The following is a 27286-nucleotide window of genomic DNA, read 5'->3' as shown; positions in this document are numbered from 1 at the left end:
GTGCCTTCGGGTTTCTGGGCCAGAGGACCTGCAATCCCCTGCCGGTCGGTTTCTGCTGCTGGATAGGAGTTAGTCCCCACAGCCTCGGACTCCGGGTCCGGTGATAACTTCTCAGTCAGGGCGAGCTCTGCAGCTGCCAGCCCCTGACTCCTTGTAGCACTGCTCCCACAGAGCTCCTGATGTTCTTTCCTATATCTGCTTCTCTTCTCTGTCTCTACTTCTTCTCTACTCACTAACCCTGCCTCAGCCCTAGGTTTATATAGGGGAAGTTCTTCCCCTCCCAGGACTGGGCAGGAGGTGTGGCATGCACAGGATCCCTGACCAAGAGACCTCCCACCTGCTCTCAGACATAACATTGCCGTTACTGTGGAAACCAGACCCCTGGGGTGCCACATATATGGATGTATATGTATACATATGAGTACAACAGTGGCGTACCACCATTGGTGGCAGGCCACATAACTGCTATGGGGCCCGTGGCCGTAGGGGGCCCGTGAGCCAGCGGACCCCATAGCAGTCTCCCCCATTCTGTATCCCACGCTCCGCTGTTTGATTGCCGCCGCCGCCCACTGCCACTGTGTTCAGACATGGCCGCGCCTTTAATTGTGCTTGTGTCGGCCCTGCTGCGGCATTACTACAAGGCACAGCCGCACACCACACTACACGCAGCCATTACTGAGTACAGTGCCGGTGGGTGGCGGTTAATCAAACAGCGGCAACGCTGCTACGATGCACCACGCTGTGTCAGACAGTGGAGCTGCCAGCTGCTGTCGTGATGAGAGAGACTGAGATTGAAGCAGCGGGGAATGAGGAGTGGTAAGTATGTATTTATATATTTTTGTAAATCAGTCAGTACTGATAATACTGGAGGAGTGGGGCTGCCTTTTACCCTATGGGGGGCTGCATTATACTGTGTGGAGGACCACAGCGAGTGCATTATGTATATGTATGCATATGTATATGCTCTCCCATCCTGTTATACAGGGCTGTGGAGTCGGCAAGCCAAACCGACTCCTCAATTTCCATGACTCCGACTCCACGACTCCAACTCCCTCATACATGGCTCATGTGATACATTAGGGTCATTACACTGTGCATGTGGAGGCTAAAAAGGAGGAATTCACCATTGGGGTATCATACTGTGTTAAGGGGGACACTTTTGTTGGCATCACATTTTTATGGGGCTATGAAAGAGGAATCTAGGAGTTCAGAAAGGCAGAAAGTTGCTATGCAAAGGCTGGAAGGTTGTGAGATCTGCTCTTCTGTGTCCCCAACAATTATTTACTTTTTTTTTTCTTTTTGTGGGGGGGTCCCAATTATAACTTTTGCTATGGGGTCCCATGATTCCTATGTACGCCCCTGGAGTAGTACACGTATGTATATACGGGCCCTTACTACTGAAACAATGAGAAACAAAGCTTTTGCAAAGTTAAACACAGTTTATTACACAAATCAATACAAAACTGAAAGTAGTGTATAATTGTCAGTAGTTGCCCACTATAAGTTCTGATGCTGCCAAGTAACAGCACCAGGGCCGTTAAAATACTGGCAGTAGTTGTCGCGGCTGGTCTTCGCATCATGGGTGTTTCTGCCATATCCCACTGGTTGAAGGCCTACAATTGCAGGATCGTTTGAACGCCATTCTCCGAGCTCCACTTCCCCATTGGCTAGGTCCACAGAGTCCACGAAGCCAGGCGGACAGTACGTAATTGCATCACGTCGACGAAGAAAGTTGTGAAGCGTGCAACAGGCCAAAACAACAGAGTCTATTGATGTAAGCTTCATGTTAATTGGCGTGTGAAAAACTCTGAAGCGGTTGGCCATGATACCGAAGGCATTTTCGACAACACGACGTGCCCTTGACAAACGATAATTGAAAATTCTTCTTTCCTGGGTAAGACTTTTTTGGGGGAACGGTTTAATAAGATTGGGATGAAGTGGGAAGGCTTCATCGCCGACAAAAACAAACTTAAGGTTACCTGTAGTCTCTGAGTTGGGAGGCAAGTGTAGGTCACAGTTGTCCAATCGCTCTCCAAAAAGTGTGTGCTCTAAAACACCACCATCAGAAACCCTGCCATTCATGCCAACATCTACATTTATAAATTTGTAATTGGCGTTAACAAGGGCCATCATGATGATGCTGAAATAGCCCTTATAATTATAAAAATAGGATCCACTATTTGGTGGCTGAGTGATTCGGACATGTTTCCCGTCCAAAGCCCCACCACAGTTAGGGAACTGCCACAGCTGCTCAAAATCAGAGGCAATCTTTTTCCATTCCTCCTCCGTGTTGGGAAACTGTATGTAACTACGTAGACTGTGGTAAATTGCATTACATGTCTCCGGGATTAGAACACTGAGCATGGGCCTTGAAATGGCTGCAGAAAAATGCAAGTCTTGGAGTGAGCGTCCGGTGGCCAGGAATCTCAGTGTGACTGCCAATCTTTCATCTGCCGGAATGGCAGCACGCATCGTTGTATCCTTCCGTTGAATACGTGGCGTAACTCGTTCCAGTAACTCTTTAAAAGATTCCTCTGACATCCTCAGATAGTTGCAGAAATCATGAGGATTCTTCTCCTGAAGCTCTCTTACAAGTTGCATGTGGGACAATTCAGACCTCTTCTGCAGCCACTCTCTGGTCCACATGCGACGCTTTCGTTTGGAACGCCTCTGTAGCTCTCATGCCTCATCTTGACGCCGAGCTTCCTCAACCAGCAATGCAGCAACCACAATAGCACACTGCCCGTCGTCTATGATGTGCAAACTGCAAACATAACATGAGAAGATGAGAACACTTTCAACAAAACAATTAACACAAGTATTGAAACTGTACATAAAGAATATCATGGAAAACCATGTTCCATTATGTTAGTGAGCATGACAGAAAACGTGCTGTGTAGGTGCGTATGCATGAGACCCCTAAAATATCTGTCCATGCAAAAGCATATACATATACAGATAGAAGCCAAGCCCTCCCTCCCTGAAGAGCAAAGATAGCAGATAATTGGTAAATGTGCGATAAATGGATCAAAAATGGAAACGCATTTGAGACCTCAAACAATACCTACCTCGCTAAAGATGCCTGATTTGTTCAAAGCGGAGTCACAGCTGGAGAACGCTACAATGATCCGCAAAAATCAGCACTAGTCCAATGAACGGATATTAACAGCCCGGAGAACTCTGCTAGGATCTGCAATCAACAGCCCGGAGAACTCTGCTAGGATCTGCAATCAAGCACGAGGTCAGAAACAAAGGACGGAATCGCTATTCTGTTGCCTTCTTTATGCGTGGCCGGAAATGAGAACGCTGTAGCGACCACCAATCGGGGACGAGGGGCGCGGAAAAGTCCAATTTATGCACGCCTACGTGTCTCTGCTCTGAATCGCTGACGAGGTCGTTGGCTAGGTGTCAAATACAGCGATGCACACTGCCCAGCGGGAGTGCAACGACCCAGGAATGGTCCAGGGAGCTTTGTAACGATCAACGATCTCACAGCAGGGGCCTGATCGTTGCTACCTGTCAAACGTAGCGAGATCGCTTGCGATGTCGCTATTGCGTCACAAAACCCGTGACGTATCAACGATCTCGCTAGCGATCTCGTTATGTGTGACAGGGCCTTAAGGGTAATTTTTTTCAGACCAAGCAGGGGACCATGGGGCACGTATTACCAAGCGTTTTTTTAAGCGTTTTCACTGTGGAAATTCTGCAGCAAAAACGCTTGAAAAACCCATAGTGGGCACGCAGCCTTTAAGATGCTAATAGAGATGACAGCAGAGGACCGGCATTGTACTCGATTTCAGTTTAACAACCAGTTCAGAAAATGTCTGAATTCCAAAATCAGTCACTTGAAAGACAAATCAGTCTACCACATGAGGCAAGATAATTATCTCATCTCATGGCAGAAGCAGCCCAACAGCGCTCTCCTGATAACAACGCAACTTGTTACGCCCCTGCAGTACGTAATATACATCGATCCTCATATTTAAACTCATGTTAAATAGTAGGAAGTACACAGCTGCGATCATATAAAGTAATTCTGATTAACCCCATATAAAGTTTAGCTGTTCTAGTAGGATTTTCCTAACATTGTCTTAGTTGAATTTTACAGCAAAAGTCATTGTCTCCAAAAAGCTTACAATACAGCAAAGGGATCGCATATTTAAAAGTTTTCAGAAGAAGGGTAGAATTTTTTTTTATAAGGCATTAGATATACCAGGGAATACTGTGAAGACGGTCATCAAGAAGTAGCTTAAATTTGGAATAACCTTAACATTACATAGAACTCCCTCACAAATTGATGAAAAGACAAGAATAAAATTGGTATAAAACTGGGAGACTACCAAGAGGCCTAAAGCATCATTAAAGGAGCTGCAGGAATTTCTGGCATGTACTAGTTGTGTACTCCATTTGACAACAATCTCTCATGTTCTTCATACATCTGGTCTGTGGGGTAAGGTGTCAAGATGGAAGCCTTTTCTTACAAAGAAAAACATCCAAGCCTGGCTAACTTTTACCAAAACCTGCATCAAGTCTGTCAAAAGCATGTGGGAAAATATGTTATGGTCTGATGAGACCAAGGTTGAATTTATTAGCCATAATTTCAAAAGGTAAGTTTGGCACACAGGCAACACTATGCATCACCAAAAGAACACCATACCCACAGTAAAGCATGGGAGAGGCAGCAATATGGTTTGGAGCTGTTTTTTGGCAGCTGGAATAGGAGCTTTAGTCAAGGTACAGGGAATTATGAACAGTTCCTAATATCAGTACATTTTTCAACAAAACCTTCAGGCCTCTGCTAAAAAAATGAAAATGAAGAGAAATTTCACCTTTCAGCAGAACAATGACTTTAAGCATATCTCCAAATCAACACAAGAATGGCTTTTCCAAAAGAAGGTTGAAGTTTTGGAATGGCCCAATCAGACCCCAGACTTGAATCCAATTAAATTTCTGTGGGTTGATCTGTGGAGGGCTGTACATAGGAAATGCCCTTGCAATCTGACATTTTTGGAGCCGTACTGCCAGGAAGAGTGGGCAAAGATTTCCAATTTAAGATGTACCATGCTGATAGACTCCCCCTTACAAAAAGATTGAATGCTGCCATAAATAAAGGATACTTCAACAAAGTATTAATTTAAGTGTGTGCATATTTATGCAACTAAATTATTTTAGTTCTATTTTTATTTTTCCACCTGAAAAATTTCAGTTTGTTTTTCAATTCAATTGTACATATTATGGGTGACATGAAAGGAAAAAGTTCTGAAATTCTTCTTGGTATGACTTTTTTACATGACAAAAACCTGGTATTTTAACATAGATGTGAAGACTTTTTAAATCCACTGTATAACTAAACAACCAGAAAATACTTGGCACCATCTTTAAGAAATGGAAATTTACATAGTTTTGTTGTTTTATAATTCCAGGTGTAGTCAGTAGATGGCGCCATGAGCATAACATGAGTTCTTTAAGGGACCTTGCACTTTGACTTTATGCTTAAATATACTGTATATATCTATATATATATATCTATATAGATACATGTATATAGCTATGTACACACATATATAAAGTATGCATGGTTATAGATTATACTGGACAACTCCCTACTACTAAACTCAAAGAGATGGAAAAAAAAATGAATACACAGCTGACTGGTACCTTTCCTCCATTCTAAGCAATGCATTCCCCGCTGGGATGAACATCTAGATGGGACATCGTGTGACTGCCAATCAGAGGCCACTGAAAAACTAACTGTATGGATAAAACCTTAAATTCAAACAGGTGCAAGGCTGGTGCTGGGAGTGTGCAAACAAATGGTGGTCTAGGGCATTGTAGTGGTTAATTTTAGGATCCTTTGTTATTTATGGTAGTGAAGAAGTTACTGTCAAAATTCCTGGTGGTCTAGGGCTGTGAAGGAGATAAGTCAGAATCAATGGTGTTCTACAGGAGTTCTACAGAATCCCCGCTGTTCCAAGTAAGTATTTGTATTAATATCAGAATCCCTGGTGGTCTAGGTCAGTGAAGGGTTCATTTTAGGATCTCTTGTGGATCACAGTAAAGAGGTCAATATTTTATTCTTGGAGTCTAATGTTTGCTCTTCCCTCCAGGCTCTAGCAATTTCCAGGTTATAACAACAGGCTGAACACTGATCGTTCTGCTTCCCGTTTTCCTCTCAGACCTAATCATAGAGATGGCCAGTTCTTCAACCACTGTATTTTTATACCTCCTTTTAACCATGATGGAATAAACATTAAGTCTTATGAAATTACCTCTGCATTGCTAGACTTTTTCTATGTTTGGGATTGACTAATCTGTGGATCTAGGCAGATGTCCGTGCAACCTGAGAGTCCTCAATATATTAATGGTAAATATTCAATCAAAGAGATGAGTGTATGGAACGGATAGAAAGGACTGTACAGCTACCTTATGTTCTTTGTAAGGCTACGTGCACACAGAGTTCTATGCAGGCAGTCCAAAACTGAGAGATTTCCAAATGGAATACATTTCTGGAAACTCTCCTTCTATATGGCATTTTATAAGTGTATTTTTTTGTGTTGAAGAATTTTTTGTTAACATTTTCTAAAGGGTCTTGTTAACCTTTCAGAACATGTTTGTTAACATTTCCCTGAAGCTTTTTCATTAAACATTTTGCTGATGTTTTAAGCTTGTTTATAAGTATTTATTTGTGAGCAATTTTCTCAAAATTTGAAATCCATTAATCAGTGAATAAAACGTGAGAGTATTATGAAGCAACTACTAGGGATGAGCTAACGTAAAGATCGGGGTACGTACCGAACACCTATTGTCCATGCACGGACTCCGAACACGGACTTCTGACATCAAGCCCAGGGGTTAGTAATGGAGAGGCATCTATAAAATGCCCCTATTACTAACCCCATAGTTAGGCTATGTGCCCACGATGCAGAAATGAAGCAGAAAATTTCTGCAGCATTTCTGCATCTCCCTGGCAGAAAAAACGCATGCAGATTGTACATGTGTTTTTCCTGCCAAATACATGCGGATTTGAAGCGTTATTCACATGCGTTTCTGCATGCGGGTTGACAAGCGCTTTCCAGGCGATTTTAGCATCACTTGGAAAGTGCTTGACACTAGGTCACACTATATAAATCCATGCAAACAGCATGGATTTATATAGAGTGACCATAAGAATGTTTAAAAATAAAAAAATAAACCTATACTTACCTTCCGATGGTCCGGCGTGTGGTTGCTGCACTCCTTCCTGGCTGCCAGCTGATCGCGGGACACTGCACTGAAGGGCCTGCGGTCACATGACTGTGACGTCACCGAAGGTCCTTCAGTCCTGCCCGCAAGCAAAGGGAAGGAGACCGGGGGCCGTCAGAAGGTAAATATAAACTTTATTTTTTATTTTATTCTTTTTTTTACAGGTACAATGGTACCCAGGTCTGGATGAGAGTCTTCTCTCCTCCAGACTTGGGTACCATCCGCACATTGAAACGCATATAATCCGTGAGTACAAATGTACTGACACGGATTATATGCGTCTCAATGCAAGTCAATGGCGGCGATTACGCTGCGTGTCCGCAAAATTAATGGACATGCTGCGGATTTTTGAGCGCAGCATAAATGCTGCGGAAAAATCCGCAGCATGGGCATAGAACTTGCGGAATCCCCTTGGGGACCATGGGGTGCGGATTACCTAGCGTTTAACAAGCGTTTATGCTGCGGAAATTCCGCAGCATATACGCTTGAAAAACGCTACGTGGGCACTTAGCCTTAGATTGAAAAAATACCCAGCCAGAATAAAGTCATTTAATCGAAATAAAGACACTGACACCTTTATTTTAAATAAAAATAAAAAAGCAAAGTTATACTCACCTTTCTGCTGATAATCCATTAATGCTCATGTCCCCTGTAAAAGACAAAAAATAATAAAACACCATATTCCTCACTTGTCTGGCTAGAAGATAATCCATTGATGCTCATGTCCCCTGTAAAAAGCAAAAAATAATAACCATATTCCTCATCTGTCCGACAAGATGATAATCCATATCTGTCCAACGACGATCTGGATGATTTGGATAGTGGTCACATCAGTGATGCGACCGCTATGTACGCCAGCTGTCTCACACTGAGACAGGAACATAATCACGCTCCTGCAGTTCATAGCTGATGAACCCCGGTCACCTCACTTACGGCACCGCTTGTTGCATGAGAACAGACACCTCTCCATTACTAACCTGTGAATTTGATGTCAGCTGACATTACAAAGATGACATCAACCCCACAACTATTATCCCACTTGCCACAGCACCAGGGCAAGTGGGACGAGTGAGGCTAAGCACCAGAATTGGCACATCTAATGGATGCGCTATTTCTGGGTTGGCTGAGAGCTGATTTTTAAGTCTGGGAGGGGGCACTTTCCTATTCTTTTAATATCAGCCCGCAACTGTCTGTTTAGCCTTTGCTGGTTATTGATTATAGTGGGGACCCCATGTCATTATTTTTTTAGGGGGGTTGTCTCCCCTATAATAACCAGTAAATGCTAAGCAAACAGTTGTGAGCTGATATTAATAGCCTGGGAACCTTTATGGCTATTGGCTCCTTCCCAGAATATTAACATCAGCCTCCAGTCATCGGCTTTCCCTCTGCTGATTAATAAAATTACAGGGGAACCCACGCATTTTTTTTCAATTATTTTTTATATTTATTAACAAGAACAGTAAGGTCCCCTGAGTACATGGCAGCTGCTTTTCTTGCTTCACAGGTGCCAATGCCAAACTGATGAACTACCGCGAATATGGCACTCCTGCATTCAACAGTCCAGCATTGGAGCTATGGTGAGACCCGGTGGCTTGAACTTGGGTAATCTTCAGAGCTACCGGGTCTCCCGTCAGCTGCGAGGCCCGGAAATCTCATAGGAAACTTTGAGGGACATTTTAAGGTTACTGGAGTTTCCAGCTGCTTGAACACCTGGAGGCTGTGAACTAAAGTTACCTTGGGTGTGTATTTTACTGTACTGGACTGGACTGGAACTAGCTAGTCTCAGTCCCCTGGAGAGCACAGTAGGAAGCTCCGTCCCTCCCTGGCCCCTCCTCCTGGAACGACGCCTAGACCCACCATTAATCTGAGGCACATTCCGGACTCCACCCCCTTTTCCAGGCTCACTCCCAAACACTTCTGGTAGTGGGGTAGTAGTTGATGCAACCAGTATAGTAGAAATAGTTGTAGCTAGGCAATTACTCACACAGAAAGCCCCCCAACTTACAACTTTTCTGGCCCTTCAGTCAACCACCGGGTTGTATTTCTCGAGCCAGGGAAGGCCCAATACAACGGGAGTGGGCAGGTTCTCCAAGAGGTGACAGGACAGGAGCTCCTGGTGGAGAGTTGGAGAGTTCCTATGCTTAGGTTAACATTACGCACCACTTGGGAGAGGACCTTCTGGCTGAGAGGAACTGAGTCGATCGAAGCGATGGGAATGGGTCTCACTAAAGCACTGCTGGCGAGACCATGAACCCGAGCAAAACAAGGATCCATCAAATTGACACCTGCTCTGCTATCGATCAGTACTGGAACAGTCTCGGTTTTACCACCCACCACAACATCGGCAGATAGTGTGAACGGAGACCTAGCGAGGAAGGAAATATAAACCTTCTGGTCGTCTCCTCCCAAATGACCCGAGGTAGGCTGCTTCTGAGACTGCGTGGTTCTCTTGGAGCGAAGTGAACAAACCTTAATAAAATGGTCAGATTTTCCACAGAAAAAACAAGCTCCACTCACTTTGAGGTAAAGGTCACCCTATCAGGTTCACCATACACCTGAGCCAGGGCAGCAAAAAACCCATCCACCGACCACAGCGATGTTGAGTTGGCCGGAAGGGAGAAGGTCCAGGTCTGGGGGTCCCCCTTAAGCAGAGAGACTATAATCCCCATCCGCTGTTCCTCACTTCCAGATGAACGGGGCCGGAGCCTGAAATAAAGCTTACAGGCTTCACGGAAAACAAAAAAATTGTCTTGTCCCCCAGAAAACCTATCTGGAAGAGAGACCTTGGGTTCTGGCACGGCCTGAGCATGAGGCGATGCCAGGTAACCCACAATTTGCTTCAGCTGTTGCACTACCTGAGTTCGCAGACCAGCTACCTCTTCAGAGATGGTCTGCATCAGGCGAGAAACTGCATCAGCTGAGCCAGTCTGAGACATAGTGGCTCAAGGAAAATGGTAAGATTGCTGATAATGTCACGGTGTAGGGGGAATGCTGGTGAGGAAAAGGCAGATACGGGCAGGGTGAGCAGGGAAAACTAGTTTGTCCCTAGACTGGGAACCCTGAATAGCCCTGACCCCAAAGGTATCTCTGATGGTGAGAAGGTTCGGGTCTCCACCCTAAGCCCTATCTCCTCCACAAGCCCTGCGCTAATCCCCCTCACCTCCCTCCAATGAAAAGGTACAGCAACTTCAAAGGAAAGGAATCAGCAGCACAAACAGGTCAGCACAGCAGGGCTTCCAGGTATAGAGTGAAACTCTATCAGCAGCAGTGAAAGGAGAGGCTACTTAAAGGCTAACTCACATCCACCAGGACACAGCAATAGAACTGGCATTAACTCATGCACTACTAGGGAAAATAACACAGTTAAAGTTACAGCAGCATCTAGAATAGACCGCAGATACTTAGTGCTAGACATCGCGTGACAAATGGACCATACACTGATATTAAAAACAGGACGGTACATGGATGACAGTGGACACACGAACCGTACACTGATGACACACTAATCCAAAGCACCTTTGAGTACGGTACTGACGCGCCCTCTGGGCCGTGTGTGCACGTGCGTGGGATACCCGGAGCCGGGTCTCTGGGGGTTGTAGTCTCCGTGGCGGCGACCCGGTCCCGTGGCTCAGGGTGGTCAAACCAGTGGCAGTCCTTTATAGGTTTTAGGTTAATTGTCCGACTACGCCACCCGTGGATTGCGGTCAGGGTGTACCGCCGCTGCGAGGCAGTCCGCTGAGGCTGGTGTGGTGTGCGCAGCTAAAGATGGGATAACTCCCCACGGGAAGAGTATGGCCTCAGGGCAGGGACTGTGGATGATGGGAGTGATGGTGCGCGGGCGTCCCAGTCCTAGTAGTGCTGTATGCGGTGAGAAAGCAGGAACGACTCAGAGTCTTTGCAGTGCAGTTCAGGGTCTTTACTGATGATATTAAGGCAGACCCTCCCGGGAGTACTGGCTAGCATAAGGGGCCTGGTCAGTCTGTGAACAAACAGGAGTTCCCCTGGCCAGGTGGAGTTGTAGGCCTCCCCGTCTATCTGCACTCTTCCTGGCTACCTTGCTGTAAGCGAGTGGAAGTAGCCCACGTCCCTGAGTATACCGTGTGGTGCTCACCCGTATGGCTGGTGACTTGGGGCCTTCTGATAGCCTCCGCTCCTCGATGGCGGTGCTGGTCCCTTCCTTGTGACTGAGCCTCCGGGCTTCTATGGCCAGAGGACCTGGAATCCCCTGCCGGCTGGTTTCTGCTGCTGGACTTAGAGGTTCCCACAGCCTCGGACTCCGTTGTCCGGTCGTAGTCTCTTTAGCCAGGACGAGCAATATCTGCTTCCAGTCCCTGGCACTCAGCTCCTGCTCCTACAGAGCTCCTAGCTGTTTCTTTCCCTGTGTCTGCTTGTTCTCTCTCTGACTAACTAACCCCGCCCCAGATCCAGTTTATATAGGGCAGGTTCCTCCCCTATCTGGCCTGGGACAGGAGGTGTTGCATGTTTAAGGGCTCCTGACCAGGAAACCTCCCACTTGCTCTCAGACGTAATATTTCTATCACTGTGGCAACCAGACCCCTGGGGTGCCACAGTACCGTGTTCTCATATATGTGTTTAAACACGGCTGTTTGAATGACACCTTTGTTTTGTTTTTTTTTCAGTAGAAAAACTCCAAAACCATCCTCAAAAACTGCTTCAAAAACTCTTGAAAAACTCTTCCCAATGATTTCTATTTGAAATTCACTTTGCTGTTCTTGAGGAGTTTTTTTTTTACCTGAAGAGGTTTTAAAAAAACTCCTGGGGGATTGTGATGCACGCCGCCACCTGGTATAGCAATTTCAACTGTATCGGTGTTATGGAGCCGGGTGGTGGAACCTCTGTGCTGCGGTGCAAGGAGGGACCAGAGGGGCGTAACTAGGTATCAACTCGTACTGACCAAGGTCGCACGGTGGCTCATTCAACTCCGTGAACCAGGGAAAGACCGAGCAGAGGGACCAGGTGCTACTCTGGACCAGTCCTTGTATGAGAGCAGGTGACTCCCACGAGTCAGAAGGCAGGGACTGACCGGTACAGTAGATGAGCACGGCAGGCAGGCTGACGGGTGATCCGGGTAGACGGACTGGCAGACACCACGGGTAACTGGCAGGAGCCTCCACGTAGGCAGGCTGGTAGGCATGGCAGGTAACAGGTACGTTCTCCGAGTAGGCAGGCTAGCCTGGCCCATACACAGACTGGCAGGTTTGGACCGTAGGCAGACCGTCGGGCTGGAGTGGTAGTCAAGCTGGTGGACTGGACTGGTAGTCAGGCTGGCAGACTGGACTGGTAGTCAGGCTGGCGGACTGGACTGGTAGTCAGGCAGGCGGACTAGACTGGTAGTCAGGCTGGCAGACAGGACTGGTAGTCAGGCTGGCGGACTGGACTGGTAGTCAGGCTGGCGGACTGGACTGATAGTCAGGCTGGCGGACTGGACTGGTATTCAGGCTAACAGTGGGACCTGAGGGCTGAAGCAGAGGTAAGTACACAGAGCTACAACCTTGCACGGGCACCTCCATTTTGGAGGAGGTGCCTTTTATATGAGAGGTCCTCCGGCCATTGGCCGGGGACTCCTTAGGACGGCGCCCGTGGCTCCTTTAAAAGGGAGGGAGCGCGCGCGCGCCCTAAGCACAGTGCTCGGGAAGCTGCGCGCGCCGGCAGCAGCAGCAGGAGGGCCGGAAGACGCCGGGCCAGGAGCGCGGCGGTAAGGGGGGCGGCGTCTCTGCCTGTCAGGGGGCAGAGATGCCGATGCTACAATCGGGAGCCTGGTTGCCTATACAGTTGACAACAATAATGGGAGAGGGAGCCATCAGCTGACACTCCTTCTCCCATCATTCCCCCTCTGCGTGTAAGCTCTGTGACGTCTCAATGCAGAGAGTGTAATGATGTCATTACAGTGTCCCCCTGCCCGGAACCCACTTTCAACTGTATTGGCATCCTGAATGCTACAATTGGGAGCCTGGTTGCCAATACAGTTGACAACAATAATGGGAGAGGGAGCTGTCAGCTGACACTCCCTCTTCCATCTTTCCCCCTCTGCGTCTGAGCACTGTGATGTCTCAGTGCAGAGGGTGCGATGATGTAATTACAGCAAACCCTCTGTGCGTGATTATGTATTTACTTATTTTTAATGTGGGGTCCATAATCCTGTATGGAGGACTATATGAGGCCCAGAATACTATACAGAGGACTATATGGGGCCCATAATACTGTATAGAGGTCTATATGGGGCCCATGATACTATATGGAGGTCTATATGGTGTCCATTATACTGTATGGAGGACTATCTGGAGCCCATTATACTGTATGGTGGAATATGTGGGGCCCATTATATTGTATGAAGGACTATGTGGGGGCTATTATACTATTTGGAGGGCTATGTGGGGACCATTATACTATATGGGGGACTATGTGGGGCCCATTATACTGTTTCTGGACTAGTGTTGAGCCACCCCCGTAGTATTCGAGTTCGGTTCGGTTCGTCGAACACCCGTGTGTTCGCCGAACTGTTCGTCGAACTGTTCGTCGAACACCTTCGAACACCGTTAAAACCAATGGCAGGCAAACAAAAACACATAGAAACACATAGAAAACACCTTCAAAGGTGTCCAAAAGCTGACAAACTGCTCAGAAGACACAACTAACACATGGAAAAGTGACAAGTACATATAGTCATGCGAAAAGAAAAGAGGTGGAGGAGTAAAAGGAGGGGGAGACACAGATATAGGCATGTCATGCCCTTCTAAAATCCAAAAAGTGAGAAGCCGACACGTTCAGTCCGCTCCTGCCCGTGCCACCTCCGTGTCGCCGGGTTTGTGCCAGAGCCGCGGTGAACCCTGACGGCCAGCCCCCCTCTCCCAATACTGGTGCCTGTCCGCTGGTGGTTCGAGCGAGCCCCCCTGTGGTGGAGGCAGCTCTAAGCTTTTTAATTTAAATTGTCTCTCTAATTTGAATGAATACATTTTAAATCCATTTACAAGGATCTATTGGAGGGCAAGTCTCATGCCAGCAGCCGCGTAATTCCAGCTCCAGTAGCGTCCACTAAAGCTGCTGCAGTTAAAAAGCTTTTATAAGGATCGAGCTCGGCTGTCCACCGCAAGGCATCCTACTGCCAGTCCCAGCCCCTATGCCTTGGGGTGCCTCCTGATGCTCTTCACTGAGTATCCCGTGGTCCCGAAGCATTTCCTTTGAAAAAATTAAGTGTCCAAACTACAGGTGGTGTAGCTTGCTTAACAGCCGGGATAATCCGCTGACTAGCAGACACTGCTACTAGGCACAAAGTATTTCCTGGGCTAGATGCAGTTAAAAATTTGTAATTAGATACTCTCGTTGGATGCTGAGAAAGCATTCCATAGAGTCTCCTGGCACGCCATATATGATTCTCTTAAAAAGCTTGGGGTAGGGGTCTAGGGGACCCTTTTATAGCCAAAATCACGGCCCTGTATCACAATACGTCACCTAGGCTGAAGATAAATGGAACTGTAGCACCCTGAGGGCTCGGTTGCTACAGAGGTATTGCACCTCACCCAGAGGTGTGATATCTCACTCTCAGGTAAGGATGGAGTGTGGATCAGGACCCGACACCTGCATGCATTACACCACATTGCCGTGGAGCAGGGCGACCAATATGCCTCTGAGATGGGCACGACAGTCCCTGTCCCTGGCTGGAGTGGGGGGAGGGAACACTGAGGAAGGGGAACCCTGTAGTGCAGGAGCAGGGAGGAAGCAGTTCCTGGGTGCATTGAGAAGAGAGTATAAAAGGTGGGCACCATCTTAGTTCAGTGCAGAGAAGTCTGAGCAGAAGTGGCAGGGAGCAGGGGCTCTGCATGAGCTCTGCTCCGGAGGCGGGCCTAGTAACAGAGGCCCAGGCCTGGAAGAGGGAGAAGGAAGGAAGAGGAGCGGAGAAGGCTCCAGGAACGAGGAATGAAGGGATCCCAGGGGTGCGGACGGGCGAGTCGCCACCGCACGCCCGAATCCACCTGCGTGGAGGGATCAGGCCAAAGGGGGAGACCGGTCCCCGAAACTAGTGGAGGCAGGAAACGACCCTCAGCTAGAAACCGGAGGCTGTGACATTTTATGTGGCGCAGCCCCTCGCTACACCCGCTAGGAAGGCACCACATAGGGTCAGGGAAACTGGCGCCAAGTTTACCAAGAGGAGGCCCGAGGCAGCCGGACAGAAGGGTTGGAAAGAAAGGCCAGACAAAGGACACATAAAGGGGGTCCTGTGAAGCGCTCCAAAGTTATCTGGGAGTTGTCTGAGCCCCTCACCTGGTGATCACAGTACGACGTGGGCAGCCGTTACCTGCAGACGTGGTCTGGATAATAAGAACTGTGAGTAAAGGCCCTGGACTGCATCACTGACTCCGTGTCGTTACTGCTGCTGCCCTGCACCATCACCCCCATTCTCCGCATACACTGCCCTGAGGCTATACTCCTCCCGTGGGGAGTTATGCTACGCTCTGCTGCACCCACAACACCAGCCTCAGCGGTCTGCCCTGCAGCGGCGGTTCACTCTGACCGCAATCCACGGGTGGCGTAGTCGGACATTTAAACATCAAAACCACATAAATAGTTCCGCCACTGGTTTGACCGCCCTGAGCCACGGAACTGGGTCGCCGCCACGAAGACTACAACCACCAGCATCCACCAAAAAGGGTCCGGCTCCGGGTGTCCCAAGGCCCAGGGGGTGCATCAGAACATTTTCATCACCTTTCATAATCACCAATGGGACAAGGCAGGGATGTCCTCTGTCCCCTCTCTTATACATCCTAGTGACGGAGCACCTGCTCTCATCAATTCGCCATAACCCCAATATTAGGTGGATTGAGGTGGGAGGCACCGAGTACAAGTGCTCCCTATTTGCTGATGATGTCCTAGTATATATCACTCAATCACATATATCCATCCATGCTGTTATGGCTGAAATAGATCACTTTGTTACATGGTCAAATTTTAAAATCAATGCAGCGAAGTCTGAGGCCCTCGATGTCTCCCTCCCAAAATCCATATAGATTCCATCCAGTCCAACTTTCCCTTTGCCTGGCCCTCACAGGGTATCAAATACTTAGGAATTCCTATTCATAGAGACCTCTCCCATCTATGTTATCTTAATTTTGGGCCCTTTATTGAACAACTCCATACAGACCACGGTTGGCAAGTTAGAACTGTAAGATTGACTACGTGAACCACTGGTGTTTTGTGGAAAAGCACATGTACACTGTGTTCCAAATTATTATGCAAAAAGTGTTTAGGAGTGATAAGGGAAGAATTTGTTTGTTTGTCAGTTAAACTCATTGATGGTGATGTGTGTCAGGGCTCTTTATATCACTGTAAGCAATTGCAGACACCTGTGCTAATTAGTTTGGCAGGTGTGTCCAATGAAAGGCAAGACTACTTAAGAAGGCTCTCTCACATTATTAAGCAGCCTACATTTTCTGCCAAAATGGGAAAGAAAAAGGATGTGTCGGCTGCTGAGAAGCAACAAATTGTGGAGTGTTTAGGTCAAGGCATGACTACAATCAACATTGTGCGATGATCAGGATGAAGTGTCTTGGCAATCAAGAAGTATGTAGCTGATTCACAGTACACACGTGTGCGTGCTGATAAGGGCAAATTGAGGACTCTTTCCTACAGGCAATTATGTCAGGTTAAAAGAGCAGCGGCAAAAAAGCCTTGTCATAGCAGCAGACAAGTTTTTGAAGCTGCTGGTGCCTCCAACGTCCCCCGAACAACAAGATGCAGGGTCCTTCAGAGGTTTGCAGCTGTGCATACGCCATCCTGTCGACCTCCTGTATCCACTTCACACAAGCAGAAACGGCTCCAGTGGGCTAAACATTACATGAAGACTGATTTCAAAACTGTTTTGTTCATGGATGAGTGCCGTGCAGCGCTCGATGGTCCAGATGGATGGAGTGGAGGATGGCTGGTTGATGGACACCCCACGCAAACACGGCTACAGCGCCAACAAGGAGGAGGTGGAGTAATGTTTTGGGCTGGAATCATGGGGAGAGAGATTGTCGGCCCCTTTAGGATCCCTGAAGGCGCTAAAGATGAACTCCATAATGTATGTGGATTTTCTCAAACAGCACTTCCTGCCATGGTTCAAGAAGAAGAACCGTGTATTTCACAGCAAGATCATTTTTTTGCATGATAATGCACCATCTCATGCTGCACATAAAACATCTGCATCTCTGGCTGATATGGGCATAAAAGGGGACAAACTTATGGTGTGACCCCCATGCTCCCCTGACCTCTACCCCATTCAGAACCTCTGGAGCATCATCAAAAGGAGTGTCTATGATGGCGGGAGGCAGTTCACATCTAAGCAACAGCTCTGGGAGGGTATTCTGTCCTCATGCAAAACAATTGAAGCAGAAACCATCCAAAACCTGACAAATTCAATGGACGAGAGAGTTCAGAAGCTCCTTTCGAACAAGGGGTCCTATGTGAAAATGTAACATCACCTAGAATAAAGTTTTGAGTTGAAAACTGTTTGATTTCAGTTTCTAATAACCTGCTAATGCTTATAATTTCAAAAATGACAATTTTTTTGGTCTTTATTAAAATGAAAAGGTTGATCGAAAAGTTTGGGGGATCTAAGAGTGTGGCAACCCAGTAGTCATGATTACTTCGAATTCTGACAATATGAGGGTCATGTTGCAGGTAGTGCAGCAAGAAGGCACTTATGTGTCTTGCGCATCTCAGAGCCCCAAAATTATTTTCCGGGCTAGATGCAGCTAAAAATTATTATTAATTTTAAATCTGGTGGAGCTTAGTATAGATGGCCTAATAGGATCAGTGCTGCACACTGCTACAAAGCCCAAATTATTTTCCAGCCAAGATACAGATAAACATGATTAGTAATTTTAAATCTGGTGGAGCTTATTATAGATGGCCTAATAGAATCAGTGCTGCACACTGCTACAAAGCCCAAATTATTTTCCAGCCAAGATACAGATAAACATGATTAGTAATTTGAAAGCTTAAAACGGTTGGTAGGGTGATTTTAACCAATCATCAAGCTTTTACTCTCCCCAGGATGACACAGGGGTAGAAAAGTCGTTTCGGATCCATGATTTGTTCATCTTTATGAACGTGAGTCTGTCTACATTATCAGTGGAGAGCCGCGTGCGCTTATCTGTCAGCACACCACCAGCAGCGCTGAATACACAGACAGAACGCTGGCTGCGGGGCATGACAAGATCTCCAAGGCGTAAGTGGCTAGCTTCGGCCATTTATCCAGATTGGAAGCCCAAAAAGAGCAAGGGTCCAGTGACACAGTCATGGCTTCAATGTTTACTTGGAGATACTCCTGTACCATCGTCTCTAGGCGTTGACTATGTGTCAGACTTCTTGTCTCCTGTGGCCTTGCAAAGGATGGGCTAAAAAAGTGGTGAAATGATTCCGCAAAATTGATGTTACCAGCAGATACTATGGTTCTGTTACGGTTTGAGTGCTGAACACTTGACGGTCCCACGGTTGGCAAGTTGGAACTGTGAGATTCACTACGTGCACCACTGGTGTTTTGTGGAAAAGCACATGTAAGATTCTGCAACAGTCTCTGCTGATACTCCTGCATGCGTGCATCCCTTTCTATGGCAGGAATAATTTCGGCAAATTTACTTTTGTACCGGGGATCTAACAGTGTGGCAACCCAGTAGTCAGGATTATTTCTAATTCTCACAATTCGAGGGTCATGTTGCAGGTAGTGCAGCAAGAAGGCACTCATGTGTGTTGCGCATCCAGGAGCACCAAGTCCCTGTTGTGTTGGTGGCGAGGTAACAATCATGCTTCCTTCCTCTGTCCTCTCCCCCCAACCTCACACAACAGAAATGTGATCAAGGTCTCCCTCATCTGATGAGTCTTCCATCAGTTCGTCCTCCACTTCTTCCTGGGCTCCTGCACCTTCCTCACTAGTTTGGCTGCTACCATGCGCCCTGGTAAAACCATCTCCCCCACCCTCACATGCCTGCCGCCTTGGTGCTGCCGACCGTCTGGACCTTGCAGATGTTAGCCCTTCCGCATACAACTCCTCCTCCTCTACTTCCTCCACCTCCTCTTGTGCCACCACCTGACTCCGAATTCTGTTTAACATGTGCTCCAGCATGTAAATCACCGGAATAGTCATGCTGATAATGGCATCGTCAGCACTAAACATCTTCGTCGCCATTTCAAAACTGTGCAGAAGGGTGCATAGGTCCCTGATCTGAGACCACTCCTCCAGCGTGATTTGCCCCACCTCTGGATCTCGTTGGCCCAGGCTATACGTCAGAACGTATTGCACCAGGGCTTGTCGGTGCTGCCACAGTCGCTGCAACATGTGCAGAGTTGAATTCCACCGGGTAGGCACATCGCATTTTAGCCGGTGAAGTGGCAGGCCCAACGACTTCTGTAGAGATGTAAGTCGCTGAGCTGCGGGATGCGAAAGGCGGAAGTGAGCACACAGCGACCGTGCCCTCTGCAGAAGGCCATCTAGTCTGGGATAGTGGGCTAAAAATTGCTGGACAACCAGGTTCAACACGTGAGCCATACAAGGCACGTGTGTGACATTGCCCCGGCGAAGGGCCGCACCCAGGTTTGCAGCATTGTCGCACACGGCCTTCCCTGGTTTCAGGTCCAGTGGAGACAACCATTCATGAAATTGGTTCTCCAGAGCTGACCACAACTCCTCAGCTGTGTGACTCACATTTCCCAGACATTTCAAAGTAAAAATCGCCTGATGACGTTGAGCCCTACTGCCAGCATAGTAAGGAGGTGTGCAGGATCCCTTCTGCGCAGTTAGAAAGCTTGTGGCATGACCAAACAGGCTTTGGGTGCAGGTGGAAGACCGAGAGGAGGTTGAGGAGGCAGAAGCAGTGGAGGAACTTTGACATAAAGAGGATTGACGCACAACTCGTGGGGACGGCAAGACTTGGACAGCAGCCCCTTGTCCTGCTGTCACCATAGTTACCCAGTGCCCAGTCAGCGACATGTAACGCCCCTGTCCATGCCTACTCGTCCAAGTGTCTGTAGTGAAATGCACCCTGTCACACACAGAGTTTCTCAAAGAAGCGGTGATGTTGTGTGCGACATGCTGGTGGAGCGCAGGCACACCTTTCTTTGAGAAGTAGTGCCGACTGGGCATCTGGTACTGGGGCACTGCGACGGACATAAGGTCTCGAAAATCCTCTGTGTCCACCAGGCGGAAAGGCAGCATTTCTGTAGCCAAGAGCTTGCAGATGGTGAAATTCAACCTCTTAGATTTCTCATGGCTAGGAGGAAATGGTCTTTTACTTGTCCACATCTGAGGGACCGAGGGCTGGCTATTGTGCTTAGACGGGGTTGATAAGGGTGTCCCCGGCAAACTGCCGGTCTGTGAGGAAGATGCAGGCGGACATGTTAGGTTGCCTTGATCCAAAGGTGGTGCTATCGATGTCGGACAGCGCTCAACACCAGCTGGTGTTACCACCTCCAAAGAAAATGATGACCTGCCAATCACGCTGGCTGTTGCGGGTAAAGAGGTGGCAGGTCTGCGCCCCAAAACAGGTGTGACTGCTGTCCCCCCAGTCACAGAGGATGAAGAGGCCGCGGATGCACAAGATATGGCAGATGATGGTTGGCCCGGCCGGCTAGGCCGCATTGTAGCACACTGAGCTTCCCACTGCAACTTATGCTTCATGTCCATGAGCCGGTTCATGCATGAAGTACTCAAACTATGTATTTTTTGGCCTCTACTTAGCTTTTGCTGACAAATGTTACAGATAACACGAGTTGGGTCATCTTTATCGATCTGAAAAAATGCCCAGGCTATGCAAGGCTTAGCACCCATGCGACCTGAAGAGCCACCACGACTTGTGGTGAGAGGCAGAGTTGTGTTTGAGGATGCAGTTGTTGACGTGCTTCCAGTACTACGTCTCTGTCCAGGAAGGCGCAACCTGACCTCGTCGTCACTAGCATCTTCCTCCACCTCCTCTGCTGACCTCATCTCTTGGCTGACTGTGGGTTGACAGTAAGTGGGATCTCCAACCTCATCATCATCACCCTGTGCGTTATCACACCCGTCGTCCTCAGAGCCAACCTGTTCCTGCCCTGACAAAAAACTAAAGTTGTCGCTCCAATCAGGTATTTGAGTCTCATCATCGTCTTCCTCATTGTCTCCACCAACAGGAGTTACAGTTTGGGAATGAGGGTCTACATTATGGTCAGAACCTTCTGCGTCTGGTCCTGGATCCGACTCATAAAGATTCTGGGCATCAGTGCAGATCATTTCCTCGTCTGGATTCACAGAAGCGCTGGAGTCAACCTCTGATTCCCAGGCTATAGTATGAGTAAACAGCTCTGCAGACTCAACCATCTGTTCTACCTCATACTCAGACGGGCAGCTGGAGATTTGGGAGCTGTGAGGAAGCAAGTGCGATTGGGGTGACACCTTTGAGGACTGGAGTATTTGTGATGTTGAAGTTGATGTGGAGGAGAGCCCACTTAAAGGAGCACTTGATATCCGTTGAAGCACCTGCTGTTTTTGTGCCTCATCTGGAATTTGTAGCGATTGGCGTGGCCGTAAGAAAGGGATCTTATCACATTGTCCGCTAAAAGAAGTAGACATTTTAGTTTGGCTGGAAGATGGTCTTTCTTCTGCAGATGTTACTGTTGCTTTAACACCTACCCCACGGACACAACCTTTTCTCCCCTTCCCAACACGCCTATTCCCCTTTCCACCAGCAGCAGGCCTTTTTCCACTCATTTTGGTGGTTAACTAATTCACAACTCTGGAGTTGTTTGCACAAAAAAACAATGGATGGGAACCGAGCAGAGCTGAGTGGCCAAACTGTGGTATTAGGCCAAAACTATTGGCTGGGTTAGATGCAGAAAAAAATTATATTCGATTTGCAACCTGATGGAGGTCAGTATAGATGGACTAATAGAACAAGTCCCACACACAGCTAGAAGCCCAAATATTTTTTCAGAGGTAGATGCAGAAAAAAAATATATTCAGTTTGCAACCTGATGGAGGTCAGTATAGATGGACTAATAGAGAAAGTCCCACACACTGCTAGAAGGCCAAATATATTTTCAGAGCTAGATGCAGACAAAAAATTATATTCAGTTTGCAACCTGATGGAGGTCAGTATAGATGGACTAATAGAACAAGTCCCACACACAGCTAGAAGCCCAAATATTTTTTCAGAGGTAGATGCAGATAAAAATTATTTTTAATTTGCAACCTGATGGAGGTCAGTATAGATGGACTAATAGAGAAAGTCCCACACACTGCTAGAAGGCCAAATATTTTTTCAGAGCTAGATGCAGAAAAAAAATTATATTCAGTTTGCAACCTGATGGAGGTCTGTATAGATGGATTAATAGAACAAGTCCCACACACAGCTAGAAGCCCAATATTTTTTCAGAGGTAGATGCAGAAAAAAAATTATTTTTAATTTGCAACCTGATGGAGGTCAGTATAGATGGACTAATAGAGAAAGTCCCACACACTGCTAGAAGGCCAAATATTTTTTCAGAGCTAGATGCAGAAAAAAATTATATTCAGTTTGCAACCTGATGGAGGTCAGTATAGATGGACTAATAGAACAAGTCCCACACACAGCTAGAAGCCCAAATATTTTTTCAGAGGTAGATGCAGATAAAAATTATTTTTAATTTGCAACCTGATGGAGGTCAGTATAGATGAACTAATAGAGAAAGTCCCACACACTGCTAGAAGGCCAAATATTTTTTCAGAGCTAGATGCAGATAAAAATTATTTTTAATTTGCAACCTGATGGAGGTCAGTATAGATGGACTAATAGAGAAAGTCCCACACACTGCTAGAAGGCCAAATATTTTTTCAGAGCTAGATGCAGAAAAAAATTATATTCAGTTTGCAACCTGATGGAGGTCAGTATAGATGGACTAATAGAACAAGTCCCACACACAGCTAGAAGCCCAAATATTTTTTCAGAGGTAGATGCAGATAAAAATTATTTTTAATTTGCAACCTGATGGAGGTCAGTATAGATGGACTAATAGAGAAAGTCCCACACACTGCTAGAAGGCCAAATATTTTTTCAGAGCTAGATGCAGAAAAAAATGATATTCAGTTTGCAACCTGATGGAGGTCAGTATAGATGGATTAATAGAACAAGTCCCACACACAGCTAGAAGCCCAATATTTTTTCAGAGGTAGATGCAGAAAAAAAATATATTCAGTTTGCAACCTGATGGAGGTCAGTATAGATGGACTAATAGGAAAGTCCCACACACTGCTAGAAGGCCAAATATTTTTTCAGAGCTAGATGCAGAAAAAAATTATATTCAGTTTGCAACCTGATGGAGGTCAGTATAGATGGACTAATAGAACAAGTCCCACACACAGCTAGAAGCCCAAATATTTTTTCAGAGGTAGATGCAGATAAAAATTATTTTTAATTTTCAACCTGATGGAGGTCAGTATAGATGGACTAATAGAGAAAGTCCCACACACTGCTAGAAGGCCAAATATGTTTTCAGAGCTAGATGCAGATAAAAATTATTATTTTTAATTTGCAACCTGATGGAGGTCAGTATAGATGGACTAATAGAGAAAGTCCCACACACTGCTAGAAGGCCAAATATTTTTTCAGAGCTAGATGCAGAAAAAAAATATATTCAGCTTGCAACCTGATGGAGGTCAGTATAGATGGACTAATAGAACAAGTCCCACACACAGCTAGAAGCCCAAATATTTCTTCAGAGGTAGATGCAGAAAAAATTATATTCAGTTTGCAACCTGATGGAGGTCTGTATAGATGGATTAATAGAACAAGTCCCACACACAGCTAGAAGCCCAATATTTTTTCAGAGGTAGATGCAGATAAAAATTATTTTTAATTTGCAACCTGATGGAGGTCAGTATAGATGGACTAATAGAGAAAGTCCCACACACTGCTAGAAGGCCAAATATTTTTTCAGAGCTAGATGCAGAAAAAAATTATATTCAGTTTGCAACCTGATGGAGGTCTGTATAGATGGATTAATAGAACAAGTCCACACACAGCTAGAAGCCCAATATTTTTTCAGAGGTAGATGCAGAAAAAAAATATATTCAGTTTGCAACCTGATGGAGGTCAGTATAGATGGACTAATAGAGAAAGTCCCACACACTGCTAGAAGGCCAAATATTTTTTCAGAGCTAGATGCAGAAAAAAATTATATTCAGTTTGCAACCTGATGGAGGTCAGTATAGATGGACTAATAGAACAAGTCCCACACACAGCTAGAAGCCCAAATATTTTTTCAGAGGTAGATGCAGATAAAAATTATTTTTAATTTGCAACCCGATGGAGGTCAGTATAGATGGACTAATAGAGAAAGTCCCACACACTGCTAGAAGGCCAAATATTTTTTCAGAGCTAGATGCAGCTAAAAATTATTATTTTTAATTTGCAACCTGATGGAGGTCAGTATAGATGGACTAATAGAGAAAGTCCCACACACTGCTAGAAGGTCAAATATTTTTTCAGAGCTAGATGCAGAAAAAAATTATATTCAGTTTGCAACCTGATGGAGGTCAGTATAGATGGACTAATAGAACAAGTCCCACACACAGCTAGAAGCCCAAATATTTTTTCAGAGGTAGATGCAGAAAAAAATTATATTCAGTTTGCAACCTGATGGAGGTCTGTATAGATGGATTAATAGAACAAGTCCCACACACAGCTAGAAGCCCAATATTTTTTCAGAGGTAGATGCAGAAAAAAAATTATTTTTAATTTGCAACCTGATGGAGGTCAGTATAGATGGACTAATAGAGAAAGTCCCACACACTGCTAGAAAGCCAAATATTTTTTCAGAGCTAGATGCAGAAAAAAATTATATTCAGTTTGCAACCTGATGGAGGTCAGTATAGATGGACTAATAGAACAAGTCCCACACACAGCTAGAAGCCCAATATTTTTTCAGAGGTAGATGCAGATAAAAATTATTTTTAATTTGCAACCTGATGGAGGTCAGTATAGATGGACTAATAGAGAAAGTCCCACACACTGCTAGAAGGCCAAATATTTTTTCAGAGCTAGATGCAGAAAAAAATTATATTCAGTTTGCAACCTGATGGAGGTCTGTATAGATGGATTAATAGAACAAGTCCCACACACAGCTAGAAGCCCAATATTTTTTCAGAGGTAGATGCAGAAAAAAAATATATTCAGTTTGCAACCTGATGGAGGTCAGTATAGATGGACTAATAGAGAAAGTCCCACACACTGCTAGAAGGCCAAATATTTTTTCAGAGCTAGATGCAGAAAAAAATTATATTCAGTTTGCAACCTGATGGAGGTCAGTATAGATGGACTAATAGAACAAGTCCCACACACAGCTAGAAGCCCAAATATTTTTTCAGAGGTAGATGCAGATTAAAATTATTTTTAATTTGCAACCCGATGGAGGTCAGTATAGATGGACTAATAGAGAAAGTCCCACACACTGCTAGAAGGCCAAATATTTTTTCAGAGCTAGATGCAGATAAAAATTATTATTTTTAATTTGCAACCTGATGGAGGTCAGTATAGATGGACTAATAGAGAAAGTCCCACACACTGCTAGAAGGCCAAATATTTTTTCAGAGCTAGATGCAGAAAAAAATTATATTCAGTTTGCAACCTGATGGAGGTCAGTATAGATGGACTAATAGAACAAGTCCCACACACAGCTAGAAGCCCAAATATTTTTTCAGAGGTAGATGCAGAAAAAAATTATATTCAGTTTGCAACCTGATGGAGGTCTGTATAGATGGATTAATAGAACAAGTCCCACACACAGCTAGAAGCCCAATATTTTTTCAGAGGTAGATGCAGAAAAAAAATTATTTTTAATTTGCAACCTGATGGAGGTCAGTATAGATGGACTAATAGAGAAAGTCCCACACACTGCTAGAAAGCCAAATATTTTTTCAGAGCTAGATGCAGAAAAAAATTATATTCAGTTTGCAACCTGATGGAGGTCAGTATAGATGGACTAATAGAACAAGTCCCACACACAGCTAGAAGCCCAAATATTTTTTCAGAGGTAGATGCAGATAAAAATTATTTTTAATTTGCAACCTGATGGAGGTCAGTATAGATGGACTAATAGAGAAAGTCCCACACACTGCTAGAAGGCCAAATATTTTTTCAGAGCTAGATGCAGATAAAAATTATTCTTAATTTGCAACCTGATGGAGGTCAGTATAGATGGACTAATAGAGAAAGTCCCACACACTGCTAGAAGGCCAAATATTTTTTCAGAGCTAGATGCAGAAAAAAATTATATTCAGTTTGCAACCTGATGGAGGTCTGTATAGATGGATTAATAGAACAAGTCCAACACACAGCTAGAAGCCAAATATTTTTTCAGAGGTAGATGCAGAAAAAAAATATATTCAGTTTGCAACCTGATGGAGGTCTGTATAGATGGATTAATAGAACAAGTCCCACACACAGCTAGAAGCCCAAATATTTTTTCAGAGGTAGATGCAGATAAAAATTATTTTTAATTTGCAACCTGATGGAGGTCAGTATAGATGGACTAATAGAGAAAGTCCCACACACTGCTAGAAGGCCAAATATTTTTTCAGAGCTAGATGCAGAAAAAAATTATATTCAGTTTGCAACCTGATGGAGGTCAGTATAGATGGACTAATAGAACAAGTCCCACACACAGCTAGAAGCCCAAATATTTTTTCAGAGGTAGATGCAGATAAAAATTATTTTTAATTTGCAACCTGATGGAGGTCAGTATAGATGGACTAATAGAGAAAGTCCCACACACTGCTAGAAGGCCAAATATTTTTTCAGAGCTAGATGCAGAAAAAATTATATTCAGTTTGCAACCTGATGGAGGTCAGTATAGATGGACTAATAGAACAAGTCCCACACACAGCTAGAAGCCCAAATATTTTTTCAGAGGTAGATGCAGATAAAAATTATTTTTAATTTGCAACCTGATGGAGGTCAGTATAGATGGACTAATAGAGAAAGTCCCACACACTGCTAGAAGGCCAAATATTTTTTCAGAGCTAGATGCAGAAAAAAATTATATT

The sequence above is a fragment of the Phyllobates terribilis genome, unplaced genomic scaffold (genome assembly GCF_046119375.1).
Source record: "Phyllobates terribilis strain yellow unplaced genomic scaffold, ASM4611937v1 Scaffold_2__4_contigs__length_985480577, whole genome shotgun sequence".
Classification (NCBI taxonomy): domain Eukaryota; kingdom Metazoa; phylum Chordata; class Amphibia; order Anura; family Dendrobatidae; genus Phyllobates; species Phyllobates terribilis.
The sequence above is the reverse complement of the archived record's forward strand: the minus strand, read 5'-3'. Positions refer to the sequence as shown.